The 16219-nt window shown below is 37.5% G+C and overlaps 1 long non-coding RNA gene across 1 annotated transcript; it reads left to right on the top strand.

The window, feature by feature from the left end:
- The first annotated feature begins 11148 nt into the window (after nucleotides 1–11148).
- On the top strand, nucleotides 11149–15199 carry LOC122142169. Its single transcript, XR_006158401.1, has 4 exons — nucleotides 11149–11441; nucleotides 13144–13236; nucleotides 13492–13594; nucleotides 14928–15199. It is a non-coding gene; the product is annotated as an uncharacterized LOC122142169 (long non-coding RNA).
- The last annotated feature ends 1020 nt before the right edge of the window (nucleotides 15200–16219 follow it).

Here is a 16219-nt window from a genome sequence, read left to right as displayed (position 1 = left end):
TTAGTTTCATGCAGACATGTTTGGTTTCCTTTCTTTTGTTTGGTAAGTGAAGAATTTTGAGAAGTTGCAATGCAAAAAAAAAAAGTGCAATTGTAATAACAATGAAAGTCCAGTAGGTGACGCTGCTGCTCTTCGTGAGCTCCTGTGTGCTGAACTCGAGCCATCACTTATCATCTGACTGATTTAAAATCACTTCAAATCAATACTCAGCGTTCCCATTTTAACCTCAAACCAACATTAAACTGATATTTTCCAACCGCACTGTCCCTTATCGCTTACGGTTTTATACAATAATATTAACAACTGCATCTAAATGATGTTTTGCATAACAGAAGTGACACTCCGGAGCTCCAGCTGGCTTCAGAGGGACAGATTTGGTTTTGTGCCGTGTGTAAATGGACACAGACAGGTGCCCCGAGGCTCAGGACTCTCACAAATGAGCCGAGACAGAAGCCACGTTACCTCCAGTCTCCGGGGAGCGAGTGTCTGATGGGAATTACTGTGAGACCCAATGTGAGAGGAACTCCATCTAACAGTTGCTTTGTCGCTCTGATCGCATCAGAATAGAGTTGCTCTTCCTCTGAAATGATAATCCAACTCATAACCTTTAAATCATACACCTGAGTGGCTTTCTTCTGTGGAGCACAAAAGCAGATGTTTAGCATTATGTTCATGCTGCTCTTTTCCTAAAGCTGCCGAGATCCAAAAATGTCAAAAAGTACACAAGTCATTTGGATTGCTGTTTTGATTTCTTAATGTTGCCTTTTTTATATATATCATTTAATGTTTGGAAAATTCCATCATGGAAATTTTTTAAATAATCATGTTTAAGAAAAAAAAAAATGTTTTACAGATTTCAATCAGAGTGAGTAAATGTTGACATATTTTATGTATCTATGAAGTGATTCATTAAAAAACAATACCAGAATTTTTAATAATAATTTTATTTTGATAATGTTATGAATTTTATATAAAATATATTTTATTTTGTTATATATGTGTGTGTGTATATATATATATAGGGTTTAATTTATAGTTTTCCTTCTTGGCATCGCAGTATTTCAGACCTAGATTAATCCTGGAAATGAATAAAATCATAAGTACTAAAAAAGTGTCATGTTATTTGATTTTTTATCAATATCCACTGCCAAAAATTGGCTGAACTTCAAGTAAATATTAATATATTTTTATTCATTTTATGCATTTTGTTTGCTTTTCATTGTGTGTTTTGTTTGGTTGCTAGGAGGTTCTGTGTGGTTGCTAGGATGTTCCAGGTTGCTAATGTGTTCTGGGTGGTTGCTAGGATGTTATGGGTTGCTTAGATGTTTTGGGAGGTTGCTAGGATGTTCCTGGTTGCTAGGAGGTTGCTGGGATGTTCCATGTTTCTAAGATATTCTGGATGGTTGCCAGGATGTTTCGGGTTGCTAAGAAGTTCCCAAACTGAGGTAAATGTAAGAACTGCGGCGGATTTATGAGCTGATGAATAATAAGTATTAAAGAATTAAATATAAATATAGATATATGTAATAAATAAAAGATAATAAAGAATGAAAATTAATTACAAAAAAGTATATATATATATATATATATATATATATATATATATATATATCTATATATATATATAAATATTATATAATATATTAGAATTAAAATTAAATATATATATATATATAATGTAAAATTAAAATCACAATTATTTTAAAACAAAACACTCGAAGACAAATTTTGAATATTTTATTTGTTTACCTGCATGTCAATGTGACCATTATGAATTATTGGAGTATTAACTTATGTTTTCAAGGGAATTTAAAGTAATGTGCGTTTATCCCAAATTCAGAAACATGGACCACAAATTAATTCACATGACATTAATATGGCCATTCTATATGGAGAATATTCACTGTATTCAATATGACAGTATTTTTTTTTTTTTTTTTTTTTTTTTGAAAGGAACATTTTAAAGAGAGAAAAAATAAGAATTGGGGAGAATCAATACATCATGAATAATTTGTAAATACGTAATCCATAAAAAGTAACTGTAATCTGATTATAAGTATTTTAAAACGTAATATAATTTACTAAATGTTTGAAATCTGATTATGTAATCCAGCTGGTGTTGCTGTTAGTCCTGCATGAATGATTTGATCTGATCTTAAGTCACTGGCTTGAGTGCTCAGGGTCTCTCGTCTTGTCTGGTCTGATGAAGGACTCCACAAACTCAGCCCAGTATCGCATCTCGCCGCAGCTGCACTGAACTTCCTGACAGGAGTCGCGTGTAATTGCGTTTGACGTTTAGATTGCGGCGCAGTAAAACACAGGAGATGTCTGAGTCGGATGTACTTGTCAGATTAGCACCAGAGCGATAACTGTGCTGTGACGCTTTTGGGGAAAACGTACAGTTTTATAGCTGATGCATCAGCAGAAATCAACATACTTAGTACAGAGGAATTAACCTGAAAGCACACTGTACTGAAGTCAGCACTTCTATCTGTGCGTGATTTACTGTGGAGCTGTGCTTCAATTAATAACACGCAAATGCATTGCATAATCTGCCGTGAGCAGCACAAACTGTTTTCTACAGTCACTTCTTTTTCTTCTCGATCAGCTGCTGGCATGCAGCGTAACGGTTTGAGTCGCTGGTTACAAACATCAGCTGTGTGAACGTGATTTTTCTACTCGTTTTGCAGAGGAGATTGTTCCTGCGGATTCCTGTGATCATGTGACAGTTTTGTGAGATGTTCAGTAAAGGTCAGAGGTCGTGTGAGTGCATCTGACCTGAATGACCTCTAGAGCAGAGTCAGAAATAAACTTTGTCTTTGTTTTTTTAGATTTATGCACTTTACCAGATGCTTTTATTATTATTATTATTCACTATTGTCCAATTAGATCTTTAGTTTTGCGGTCATTTATGCATTTCATCTGCATTGTCAGAGCTGATTTTTATGGATGCCCATTTCCGCCACGGAATAAAAAAAATAATGAAAAAAGTCATTGCAGCTTTTAATCTCACAATTCGATCTCAGAATCGCGACTTTAATTGCGAGTTTCTATAATGCAATTCTGCCTTTATTCTCACAATTGCACATTTTTTATCACACAATTATTATTATTTTTTTTTATTGCAAGTTTATATCACAAAAATTCTGACTTCTTGCAATTCCAAGTATATATATCTCACAATAATTGACTCTTTCTTCTTAAAATTGTTTATTTGCACGTTTCTATCACACAATTCTGTTTTTTCTGGCAATTGCGAGTTTGTTTTCAAGTTTACATCTCACAATTCTGACATTATTTCTCAGAATTACATCTAGCAAGTTTTTCTTCTCCCAACTGTAAGTTTATATCACACAATTCTGACTTTCTATCCTACTATTATGAGTGTATATCCTGCTATTATGAGGGGGAAAAAAGTCAGAATTGTGAGATAAAAAGTCGCAATTACCTTTTTTGTTTAGTGGCATAAACAGGCTTCCACAGTTTTAGTTATGTTTTAAAATTAAAAAATGTTACCCATTCAACAACACTGTTCTGGTTGCTAGGTGGTTGCTAAGATGTTCTGGGTGGTTGCTAAGAGGTTGCTACGATGTTCTAGGTGGTTGCTAAGATGTTCTGGGTGGTTGCTAGGAGGTTGCTATGATGTTCTGGGTGGTTTCTTGGTCTGGGTGGTTGCTAGGAGGTTGCTAAGATGTTATAGGTTGCGAAGATGTTCTGGTTGGTTGCTAGGAGGTTGCTAAGATGTTCTGGGTGGTTGCTAGGAGGTTGCTAAGATTTTCTGGTTGGTTGCTAGGAGGTTGCTAAGATGTTCTGTGTGGTTGCTATGAGATTGCTATGATGTTCTGGTTGGTTGCTAGGAGGTTGCTAAGATGTTCTGGGTGGTTGCTAGGAGGTTGCTATGATGTTTCAGAGCACGGGAGCTGTGGGAGGCGCTAGGATGTTCCCGGTTGCTAGGAGGTTGCTAAGATTTTCTGGTTGGTTGCTAGGGGGTTGCGAAGATGTTCTGGGTGGTTGCTAGGGGGTTGCGAAGATGTTCTGGTTGGTTGCTAGGAGGTTGCTAAGATGTTCTGGGTGGTTGCTAGGAGGTTGCTATGATGTTCTGGGTGGTTGCTAAGAGGTTGCTATGATGTTCTGGGTGGTTGCTAGGAGGATGCTACGATGTTCTGGGTGGTTACTAGGAGGTCACTAAGATGTTCTGGGTGGTTGCTAGGAGGTTGCTAAGATGTTCTGGTTGGTTGCTAGGAGGTTGCTAAGATGTTCTGTGTGGTTGCTATGAGATTGCGAAGATGTTCTGGTTGGTTGCTAGGAGGTTGCTAAGATGTTATGGTTGGTTGCTAGGAGGTTGCTAAGATGTTATGGTTGGTTGCTAAGAGGTTCCTAAGATGTTCTGGGTGGTTGCTATGAGATTGCGAAGATGTTCTGGTTGGTTGCTAGGAGGTTGCTAAGATTTTATGGTGGGTTGCTAAGAGGTTGCTAAGATGTTCTGGGTGGTTGCTAAGAGGTTGCTAAGATGTTTCAGTTGGTTGATTGCAGTTTTCACATCAAAAGACTTTCACTCTGCGTCTGTGGGATTATTGATGTGTTTATCATCCAGCAGGTAACAACTCATATTTATGACCCTCTCTGTGAAATCCAAGCTAAAGTCTCAAAAATTAATTATGAAAATATCAATTTCACTGTGATTTGAATCTTTGACATGGTCTTACTCAGTCAATCTTAAAGATATCAAGGTTACATTTTCCAAGATTACTTCACCTTACGAAGGATGATTTTATGTAGAAAACATCTACATAAAAGATCACTTTAGCAGGGTTTTCACAGCCAGGGTCACATTTATGCATCACTAATTTTCTGAAACCAGTGACCTTCATCCACTGACCTCTGACCTCTGGCTGTAATCAGACCTTCATCTACAGCTGCTTAACTAGAGATGAAGATGAAGATGATGCACATTATGCTCTTCAATCACACCAAAGCGCTCGACCTCCAGGCGTATAAAGACTGTAAGCGTCCTGTTTAGCTTTACCAGTGATGCCCACATGAGAATACGCTCCTGTATAAGAGTATGTGGGTCGCGCTGAGGGCCACGCTTATGTAAATGTGCAGATAACGCATTAGTTAACATGATTTGCTTTTCAAAGCGCGCTCCAAATAAATCACGCGCGTGCGGTGAAGAATCGCCGCTGTACTTACGGCATTGTAGCATTCAAACGCATGCTTTTAACCCAGATACACAGAGAGAAATACAGCTCCCATGATTCCGCTGGGCTATTTTCTCACTTACCTCCCATGACTCTCCAGCTGCGTCAGCATTCTGTAGCGCAGCGAGACAGTGATCAAGCGCGCGGCACTTTCTGCAAAAACACTCATATTCGAAGTTTGTTTGCCAACATGGCAATTTTAGTGAGATATTCCTCTCCCCAACAAAAACCTCTCTGGAAGTCACCTTCCTCCCGCGGTGTGCGGGAACGGCAAAACCTTTCTCTTGCTTTGCAAAGCGTAACTTCATGTTCTAGAAAATAACATTGATTTATTTATTTATTTATTTATTTATTTATTTATTTATTTATTTATTTATTTATTTATTTATTATGTACAAACACAGCGCCTCGATGCTCTTTTAGAAGTCTCACAGGTCGTGTTTTTTATGTCTTCATAGGAAATTTCCAGGTGTAATACAAGTTCTTAAGCCTTTGCAGAATAATGACCGGATTTAAACGTAAATGTAAATGTACTGTAATAAAATGACTTACTAGCTCTGTGTGAAATCATAATAAAATATATTAATAGAGAGAGAGAAGCGATTACATAATATAATTGTATATATCTGTATATACAGAGGAAAAAATATATAGAACTAAATGATATGTATATGTGTGTGTGTTCTGCTCATTAAGGCTGAGTTTATTTGATCAAAATTACTGTGAAAGATGTGAATTATTATAATGTAAAACAGCTGTTTTCTATGTGAATATCTGTTAAACTGTAATTTATTTCTGTGATGTGCAGCTGTATTTTCAGCATCATTACTCCAGTCTTCAGTGTCACATGATCTTCAGAAATCATTCTAATATGATGATTTGCTGCTCAAGAAACATTTCTGATTATTATCAATGTTGAAAACAGTTGTTCTCAACAATATTTTTGCAGGAAACCGTGATGCATTTTATTTTTCAGTATCCACAGATGAATAGAAAGTTCAAAAGAACAGCATTTATTTGAAATAGATCTCTTTTGTAACATTAGAAATGTCTTTACTGACACTTTTGATCAATTTAATGTGTCCTAAATGAATAGAATTGTTAATTTATTTCGATGTGTTTCAGTGTTCATGCATCAGGTCACATCTGATCAGGAATCAGCTCAGGACTGAAGCATCAGCATCAGCAAACACCATCTGAGGACGAGGAAACCACACACACACACACACACACACACACACACACACACACACACACACACACATATACACGCTCTGTGTTTGGGGTGTTTAGGTTTTGACTTTTAGTGTTGTTCATGAGCTTCATTCCTGTCCTCATGTGACCATAAGGAGGATCCCATCATCTCTGAGCAGTCTTGAGTCTGCAGGGGGTCTGTTGAGGACATCGGTTCAGCTCGTCTCATGTCGACAGATCCTGATGTGTTGTTTCTCCTCTGACTGACCTACTGGCCTTCGTTTGCAGACTCAGTGTCTGTCCTCATTCAGCTCAACGCATTCATACTGAATTAAACAGCAATGTGAGCATATTAATCAATCACACACGTAGAGATCAACATTACTGATCAACTGCTGTGCTTACTGAAGTACTGTGGTGCTACTCTGGGAAGAAGTTGGTATAAGATGGTATAACATGAAAGAACAGCATGGTGCCATATTCAAAATACTGTGGTAATACCATGGTCCTTTGTTGTATCAGTACTAGTACACTAGGTACATTTAGTATCTTCTAAACAGATGTTTTTTGTAGAGTATTATTTATTTACTATTATAGTTTTTTAGTAATAATTATACAATATTAATATTAGCTTTTCATTTTATATTTTCAGTTTTCATTTAATATTTAGTTTAATAATTTCACCTTTTTTACTATGTGCTATTGTTATTTGTTTTTAAATTATAGTTAATTATATTTTTAAGTGAAATGTGTTTTTATTAATTTTTTTATTTTTATTATTTTTTTTTTTTTTTTAGTTTTATGTTATTTATTTATAGTTTGTAATTTTAGTTTTCAACTTCAGTTAGTCAAGGTAACATTTCAAATTTTCGTTTACATTTTGGTTCTTATATTTATGTTTTATTTTATTTTGGGTAGTTGCATGTTTTGAGTAATTGCTAGGGTGTTCAGGTTGGTTTCTAAGGCATATCCATGTGGTTGCTAGAGTGTTTGGGTGGTTACCAGGGTGTTTCTATGTGGTTGCTAGAGTGTTTGGGGGGTAACCAGGGATATTTCTCTGTGGTTGCCAGAATGTTTGGGTGGTTACCAGGGTGTTTCTATGTGGTTGCTAGAGTGTTCGGGGGGTAACCAGGGGGGGGGGGGGGGGGGGGGGGGGGGGGGGGTGGTTCTATGGGGGGGGGGAGTGTTGGGGTGGTTACTGTGGCTGCCAGAGTGTTCGGGTGGTTACCAGGGTATTTCTATGTGTTTGCTAGAGTGTTCGGGTGGTTACCAGGGTGTTTGTATGTGGTTGCTAAAGTGTTTGGGGGGGGGGGGGGGGGGGGTAACAAGGGGGGGTGTCAGAGTGTTCTGGTGGTTACCAGGGTGTTTGGATGTGGGGGGTTGGTTTTTCTATGTGGTTGCTAGGGGGGGGGGGGGGGGGGGTAACCAGGGATATTTCACTGTGGTTGTCAGAGTGTTCTGGTGGTTACCAGGGTGTTTGTATGTGGTTGCTAGAGTGTTTGGGTGGTTACTAGGGTGGTTCTCTGCGGTTGCCAGAGTGTTCGGGTGGTTACCAGGGTGTTTCTATGTGTTTGCTAGAGTGTTCGGGTGGTTACTAGGGTGTGTTTATGTGGTTGCTAAAGGTGGGGTGGGGGGGGGGGGGGGTAACAAGGGATATTTCACTGTGGTAGCCAGAGTGTTCGGGTGGTTGCCAGGGTGTTTGTTGTGGTTGCAGAGGGGGGGGGGGGGGGGGGGTAACCAGGGATGTCAATTGTCAGACTGTCGGGTGGTTACCAGAGGTGTTTCTGCGGTTCATGGTGGGTTACCAGGGGGTGTTTTATGTGGTGCTAGAGTATTTGGGGGGGGGGGGGGGGGGGGGGGGTAACCAGGGATATTTCACTGTGGTTGTCAGAGTGTTCGGGTGGTTACTAGGATGGTTCTCTGCGTTTGCTAGAGTGTTTGGGTGGTTACCAGGGTGTTTGTATGTGGTTGCCAGAGTGTTCGGGTGGTTACTAGGGTGTTTCTATGTGGTTGCTAGAGTTTTTGGGTTGTTACTAGGGTGTTTCTATGTGGTTGCTAAAGTGTTGGGGGGGGGGGGGTAACAAGGGATATTTCACTGTGGTAGCCAGAGTGTTCGGTTGGTTGCCAGGGTGTTTGTATGTGGTTGCTAGAGTGTTTGGGTGGTTACTAGGGTGGTTCTCTGTGGTTGCCAGAGTGTCCGGGTGGTTACTAGGGTGTTTCTATGTGGTGCTAAAGGGGTGGGGGGGGTACTAACAAGGGATATCTTTGTTCTGTGGTACGTCCAGAGTGTTCGGGTGGTTGCCAGGGGGGTATGTGGTTGCTAGAGTGTTTGGGTGGTTACTAGGGTGGTTCTCTGTGGTAGCCAGAGTGTTCTGGTTGTTACCAGGGTGTTTGTATGTGGTTGCTAGAGTGTTCGGGTGGTTACTAGGGTGGTTCTCTTTGTGGCTGCCAGAGTGTTCGGGTGGTTACCAGGGTGTTTGTATGTGTTTGCTAGAGTGTTGGGTGGTTACTAAGGGTGGTTCTCTGTGGTGCCAGAGTGTTTGGTGGTTTACCAGGGTGGTATATGGTTGCTAGAGTTCGGGTGGTTACTAGGGTGTGTATGTGGCTTGCCAGAGTGTTCGGGTGGTTACCAGGGTGGGTGGTTGCTAGAGTGTTTGGGTGGTTATAGGGTGGTTTCTCTGTGGTAGCCAGAGTGTTCGGGGTGGTTGCCAGGGTGTTTGTATGTGGTTGCTAGAGTGTTCGGGTGGTTACTAGGGTGGTTCTCTTTGTGGCTGCCAGAGTGTTCTGGTTGTTACCAGGGTGTTTGTATGTGGTTGCTAGAGTGTTTGGGTGGTTACTAGGGTGGTTCTCTGTGGTAGCCAGAGTGTTCGGTTGGTTGCCAGGGTGTTTGTATGTGGTTGCTAGAGTGTTCGGGTGGTTACTAGGGTGGTTCTCTTTGTGGCTGCCAGAGTGTTCGGGTGGTTACTATGGTGGTTATCTGTGGTTGCCAGAGTGTTCGGGTGGTTACCAGGGTATTTCTATGTGTTTGCAAGAGTTTTTGGGTGGTTACCAGGGTGTTTCTCTGTGGTTGCCAGAGTGTTCGGGTGGTTACTAGGGTGTTTCTATGTGGTTGCCAGAGTGTTCGGGAGGTTATCAGGGTGTTTGTATGTGGTTGCTAGAGTTTTTGGGTTGTTACTAGGGTGTTTCTCTGTGGTTGCCAGAGTGTTCGGGTGGTTACCAGGGTGTATCTATTGGGTTTCCAGAGTGTTTGGGTGGTTACTAGGGTGTTTCTATGTGGTTGCCAGAGTGTTCGGGAGGTTACCAGGAGTTTGTTCTGCTAGAGTTTTTGGGTTGTTACTAGGGTGTTTCTCTGTGGTTGCTAGAGTGTTCGGGTGGTTACCAGGGTGTTTCTATTGGGTTTTCAGAGTGTTTGGGTGGATACTAGGGTGTTTCTATGTGGTTGCCAGAGTGGGTTGGGTTTACCCGGGTGTTACTATTGGGGTGTGGGTGGTTACTAGGGTGGTTCCTCTGGGTTTTTTCAGAGGTGTTGTTACTAGGGTGTTTTCTCTGTGGTTGCCCAGAGTGTTCGGGTGGTTACCAGGTGTTGTCTATTGGGTTTCCTAGGGTGGGTTAAAGTTTTTGTTTTTTTTTGGTTGATAGAGTGTTCGGGCGGTTACCAGGGTGTTTGTATGTGGTTGCCAGTTTTTTGGGTTTGGAGGGTGTTTTTCTGTGGTTGGAGTGTTCGGGTGGTTACCAGGGGGTGTGTTTCTACTCAGGGGTGTTTCTATGTGGTTGCCAGAGTTTTTCAGGGTTTGGGTGTTACTAGGGGTGTCTCTGTGGTTTCCAGAGTGTTTGGGTTCCACTAGGGTTTTCTATGTGGTGCCAAGAGTGTTCGGGTGGTTACCAGGGTGGGTTTCTATGTGTTTCAGAGGTGGTGGTTCTGGGTTCTTTGGTTCCAGAGATTTGGGTTGTTACTAGGGTGTTTCTATGTGGTTGCCAGAGTGTTCGGGCGCGTTACCAGGGTGTTTTGTATTCTTCTGCTAGAGTGTTTGGGTGGTTACTAGGGTGGTCTAGTAGTTTCCAGAGTGTTTGGGTGGATACTAGGGTGTTTCTATGTGGTTGCCAGAGTGTTTGGGCGGTTACCAGGGTGTTTTTATGTGGTTGCTAGAGTGTTTGGGTGGTTACTAGGGTGGTTCTCTGTAGTTTCCAGAGTTTTTGGGTGGTTACTAGGGTGTTTCTATGTGGTTGCCAGAGTGTTCGGGCGGTTACCAGGGTGTTTTTATGTGGTTGCTAGAGTGTTCGGGTGGTTACTAGGGTGGTTCTCTGTAGTTTCCAGAGTTTTTGGGTGGTTACCAGGGTGTTTCGACATGGACTCTCACAGTCTTGCTGCAGATCAACTTACAGTAAAGTGTAACAGAGGTTTGATGACATCACTAACACTGGTTATGACTGAAATGCAGTATCATAGCTCACGTGTGCTCGTATATAGGTCACGTGCTGCACATTCAGTACAGTACGGAGCCCTACAGTGTGTTGAATTGTTCTGCGTCTTTATTTCATATGTAAAATAGGGCAGGAAGCCTCTTGTTTATGAAGTGCCATCCTTCAGCTTTTTCTTGCAGCGCAGGACAGTTTCGCCCAATTAAATTGATGAATGGCGCGCGCATGCACACCTGCTGTATGCGTGATTTGTGACGCGGCCACGTTAGCGTTCACTGCTAATATGCGGAAAAACACAAGCTGTGCTTTCATTCTCTCAAACGCATGAGTCACGAGAATGACGGCTGATTCTGCGATCCTGCGTGACAAATGAAGAGTGTGGGGTGTAAAATTAAAAGCGCTGAGCTGGCGCGAGAGAAACCAGAAACTCATTAGAAACTCACGTGACGATCGGACATAAGCGTGTGTGATAAATAACACGCATGCTCACATGTGTGTGTTTGTGCAGGTCAGAAGCGCCTCATCCTCGGTATCCAGGGACCTCATCAGGACCTGCTGCCATGGCAACCGTACACACCAAACACCGGGATCACGGTGACAGAGATCCAGAGCTGCACTTTCACTTTAGTGAGTTTATAACATTGTCACATTATACAGACCTAAAAATGCATTTTCACATCCTCATATTGTTTTAAACACAACATTTACATTTGACCTTTTGCATTTGATTATAGTAGTTGCACTCAGAATATACTGTAGAAGAATATGTATGTGATACTTTTATTAATATTGATTATATAAATGTATAAAATAATTCTCTGTACTCCAGAATGGTTCTTCATGTAAGGCCTTGTTTGGTTCTGGAACATTCCGCGCTGTTTTCCTGTAATGACAAACAGACCTTTGCATTACTAAAGCATCGATAAACATTACACATCATCACATACACACTCATCCTGTAATGCCCTGCATTTCCTGCTGCTAATCGCACTGAGTGCTCATGGGAAGGACCCGTTTGAGAGCAGGCATGACCGAAGGCCAGATGAGACTTTGACTTCCTCCATCTGTCCATCTCACTTCCTGAGTGCTTCGACTTCAGCCGGCAGACCGTAAACGCTCTCAGATGACTTTCATTTCATTTGGGGGGCACAGACGTTTTCTCTGCCACATTCCGGCTTTTAGATGCTTTAATAAATATAGTATCACAAGTTCCAAAAAATATATAATATAATAATAATAATAATAATTTGTGGCTCAAGAATGAATTATATTTTAAAGTATATTAAAATAGATAACTGTCAATTTAAATTAAGTAATTTAATAAGTAATAAGTATTTTATATTATTATTGTTTTTACTGTATTTTTTGAAAACTTTCATTTTAAATTGTAATAATATTTCACATTATTATTGGTTTTACTGTATATAAATGCAGCCTTAATGAGCAGAAGACTTCATGAAAAATCTCAAATGAAAATTAAAAAAAGTTCCTAAACTTTTTTATATTATTATTATTATTATTATTATTAATAATTATATTTAAATGAATTATTTATTATGTTTCTGATTATATTTATTTTTATATTTTTATTTAACATTTTATTATATTTTTTGTATTTTTATATAAAATTTTTGGACACTGGATAATTTTGTGTGTATGTATATATTATTAAATTTATGTATATGTATATATATGTGTGTGTGTGTGTGTGTGTGTGTGTGTGTGTGTGTGTGTGTGTGTGGTGTGTGTGTGTAATAGCAGCATTAATTATCATTAAATTTTTGGGACATAGGAGTTTTGGATGTTGTTTTTTAATATTAATTTTTAAATTATATATAATTTTTAAAATGATATTATTATTTCAACTATATTCTATATATATATATATATATATATATATATATATATATATATATATATATATATACAGATATCTGATATAATACATGTGTGTGTGTGTGTGTGTGTGTGTGTCGTTGGTATATATATATATATATATATATTTAATTTTTCAGCTCATACTTTTCAACACAAATGCATTCCATCAGAGCAGTTTCTTCAGAAATGACCAGATGAGACGTCAGCTTCCTCCATCTGTCCCTTTCATGTCCTGAGTGCTAAATGCTCTTAGATGAATTTTATTTAATTTTTGGAACATAAAAGTTTTCTCAACAACATTAAGGCTTTTAGATTTTTTAAAGTGTGACTTCACACTTCCAGAAAGTCCTGAAACTTTCACTTATAAATGCGCATTTAGCATTGACTGTCATTTTACTCTGTATTGATTATTCGTTTTGATGATTCCATACAAAATAATCTCTTTTTCCAGTTAAAAGCCTCCGATGACACACAGCCCTCGTCTGATGCATGCCGCACAAAAATGGCAAAAAAAAAGCGCTCAGACATAATCTGAAGTTTGCAGGTTAGTGAAATAAAAGCATCTGTTTAATGGCTAAAACACGTGGTAGTACTGTAGTACATTTGTTGGGGTGTCAGCGTGACACGCTCCTGATAAACAGTGAGATTTGAGACAGCGCTCATGCACAACGCTGGAAATGTTGCTTTTAAGCGAATTGCTTTCTGCAGGTTTCCCATTTCTGCTTTTATGGATGGAGTGCCAATCATATCAGTCCTGCTGGACGGAGTCTCATGATGCTCTCTCTCACATCTCTAACAGTACTGAGTACATTACAGCACATAGCTGAGCCATGAAAGCATCTATAACATCCTCATCAGAAGAGCACTCACGAGAGAAGAACTCCAAACTACACTGAAAACAAGTGAGAAAAACAGGACCTTTTGCCATGCATCGCTGTGTCGTACAGCACAATATCAGTCTGTCTCCCATCCGTGGTATTTTATATCATTGGTATCTTATTGTAGTATTTGGTACATTTTTAAATTATATTTTTTTCTTATGTATTTTTTTGTTTTGTTTTCATTTTAATATTTGTTGAAGTATTAGTAATTTTCTTGACTGTTATTGGTATTTTCATATATTTTTTTTTTGTCCAATATGTCTCTATGGTTTTATTTACTTTTTGTTATTTTAGTGTTTAAAGATAAGACTTAGAAACTAGTTGAAATATATTACGTTTAATATTTATTTTATTTCAAGTAAAGTTATGATATTACATATTATTATAATGTTATTTTATTGTTTTCTGTTAGATTTTGTTTATATATATATATATATATATAATCTTTCTTTTTATTTTATTTTTTATTTTATTTTATTTAGGTTCACATTTCATTTTATTTGATTTATTAAAATATTTTTATATTTTATATAAAAAAGTATTTTATAAATAAAATATTTTATATTTTATAAAAAAAGCTTTAATTTTTTATTTTGTATTTAATTTTTAGTTTTAGTAATTTTAGTAGTTTGACTTAAACTTATTTTCAGTTAGTTGCCAAAGCAAATTATCTCCTTTTCTTTTCACTTTCTTTTTTTTTCATTAAATTTATTATATTTTATTTTACTTCAACTTGTGTTTGTGTGTGTGTGTGTGTGTGTGAGAGAGAGAGAGCGAGAGAGAGAGAGAGAGAGTTTTTTGAGACACTATTATAGTTTTATTTATCTTTTTTAAGTAGTTTTAATTGTATTTTTATTGTAATTTTCACTCAAATGTAATTTTATTTTATTGTTTTATTGTATTTTCTATTATTTTCATTGTAGTTAATGTTTTAGTAATTTTGTTGTTTTGTCCATTTTAATATTTCTATATCTTTTTAAATATATTTAAATTTTTTTTATGTTTTATAGAATATTAATGTTTTTTTAAATAAACTTTTATTTCAGTTTAAGTTATTTTACATCAAGCCAAGTTAAAATGAGAAATTTGCTATATATATAGCCAAGTTAAAATGAGAAATTTGCTATATATATATGTGTGTGTGTGTGTGTGTGTGTGTCTATGTATATGTCAGTTTATTTTATTTTACATCATTTTACATTTTGATTGTTTAGATTTTTATATTTTTATGTAGTTTAAGTTAACTATAATAACACTGGAACGTTTGTATTTCTATATAAACTGCATCATGATTGATCTTAAAGAGTAAAGCTTCACCTTTAACACAGATATCTTCATCTCGTATCCCTCGCAGTCGCTGAACGTGATGCTGACGGCCGAGACGATGAGAGCAAACATGAGACGACAGCAGCGCTAACTTCACCAGAAGAGCCGAGAGCACTGACGCAAACACACTGAGCGTGACTGCAGTACTGTCAGAAAGTCTGGGGTAAGAAATCAACGCTTTTATTCAGCAAGGGTGCATTAAATTGAATAAAAGTGACAGTTAGGACATTTCTAATGTCTCAAAAGAGATCTATTTCAAATTAATGCTGTTCTTTTGAACTTTCTATTCATCTGTGAATCCTGAAAAATAAAATGCATCACAGTTTCCACAAAAATATTGTGCAGCACGACTGTTTTCAACACTGATAATAATCAGAAATGTTTCTTGAGCAGTAAATCATCATATTAGAATGATTTCTGAAGATCATGTGACACTGAAGACTGGAGTAATGATGCTGAAAATACAGCTGCACATCACAGAAATAAATTACAGTTTAACAGATATTCACATAGAAAACTGCTGTTTTAAATTGTAATAATATTTCACAATTTTTACTGTACTTTTGATCAAATAAATGCAGCCTGGTTGAGCATAATGATTTTTAAAAATTTTTAATGTTCTTTTGATAAACTTTTGAGTGTGGTTGTTTAAATTGTTACAAGTGGCTCATTTTAATATTAAGTTGAAGCTTTATAGGTATTTATTATTATTATTATTATTATTATTATTATTATTATTATTATTATTATTATTATTATCTGAAATTACCTTATTGAATTTCTGAAATTGTTAAAATTTGCTGAATTTACTGAAAATGTGAAAATGAAGTAAAGTCACTGAAAATTGCCTGGATATTAATCAAACACAATATACCATTAAAATATATGTATTGTTCCCACAAACCCTTTTTGAATAAAATTTAATATACATGGACCTTTATAATTGTATATAATATACTGCACATGAAAAGCATCAGTTTTGTCAACAACAAAAAAGAATTAAAAAAAAAAAACAACTCGAGGTCTTTTTTAAGATGTCCAATAATAAGAATTATTACAAATAATAATAAAATTGTATTTATTTATTTTTCTCCTTGAACGTTAAATGGATCAAAAGTAGAAAACTGTGTCAGTCACTTGACTACGGAATGCCCTCAGTGACCAATCAGAATGAAGTATTCCGTGAGCTCTGCATAAATGATGTAAATGAGCTTGAGTTTCTCCGCTGAGTGTGTAATGAGAGATCACTTACTCCAGAGCTTGACCAGCATTACTTACACACTCGAAGATCAGCAGGAGATGACCAACTACAATCTACAA

This window comes from Cyprinus carpio, chromosome B24, assembly GCF_018340385.1.
Source record: "Cyprinus carpio isolate SPL01 chromosome B24, ASM1834038v1, whole genome shotgun sequence".
Classification (NCBI taxonomy): domain Eukaryota; kingdom Metazoa; phylum Chordata; class Actinopteri; order Cypriniformes; family Cyprinidae; genus Cyprinus; species Cyprinus carpio.
The sequence above is the reverse complement of the archived record's forward strand: the minus strand, read 5'-3'. Positions and strand labels throughout refer to the sequence as shown.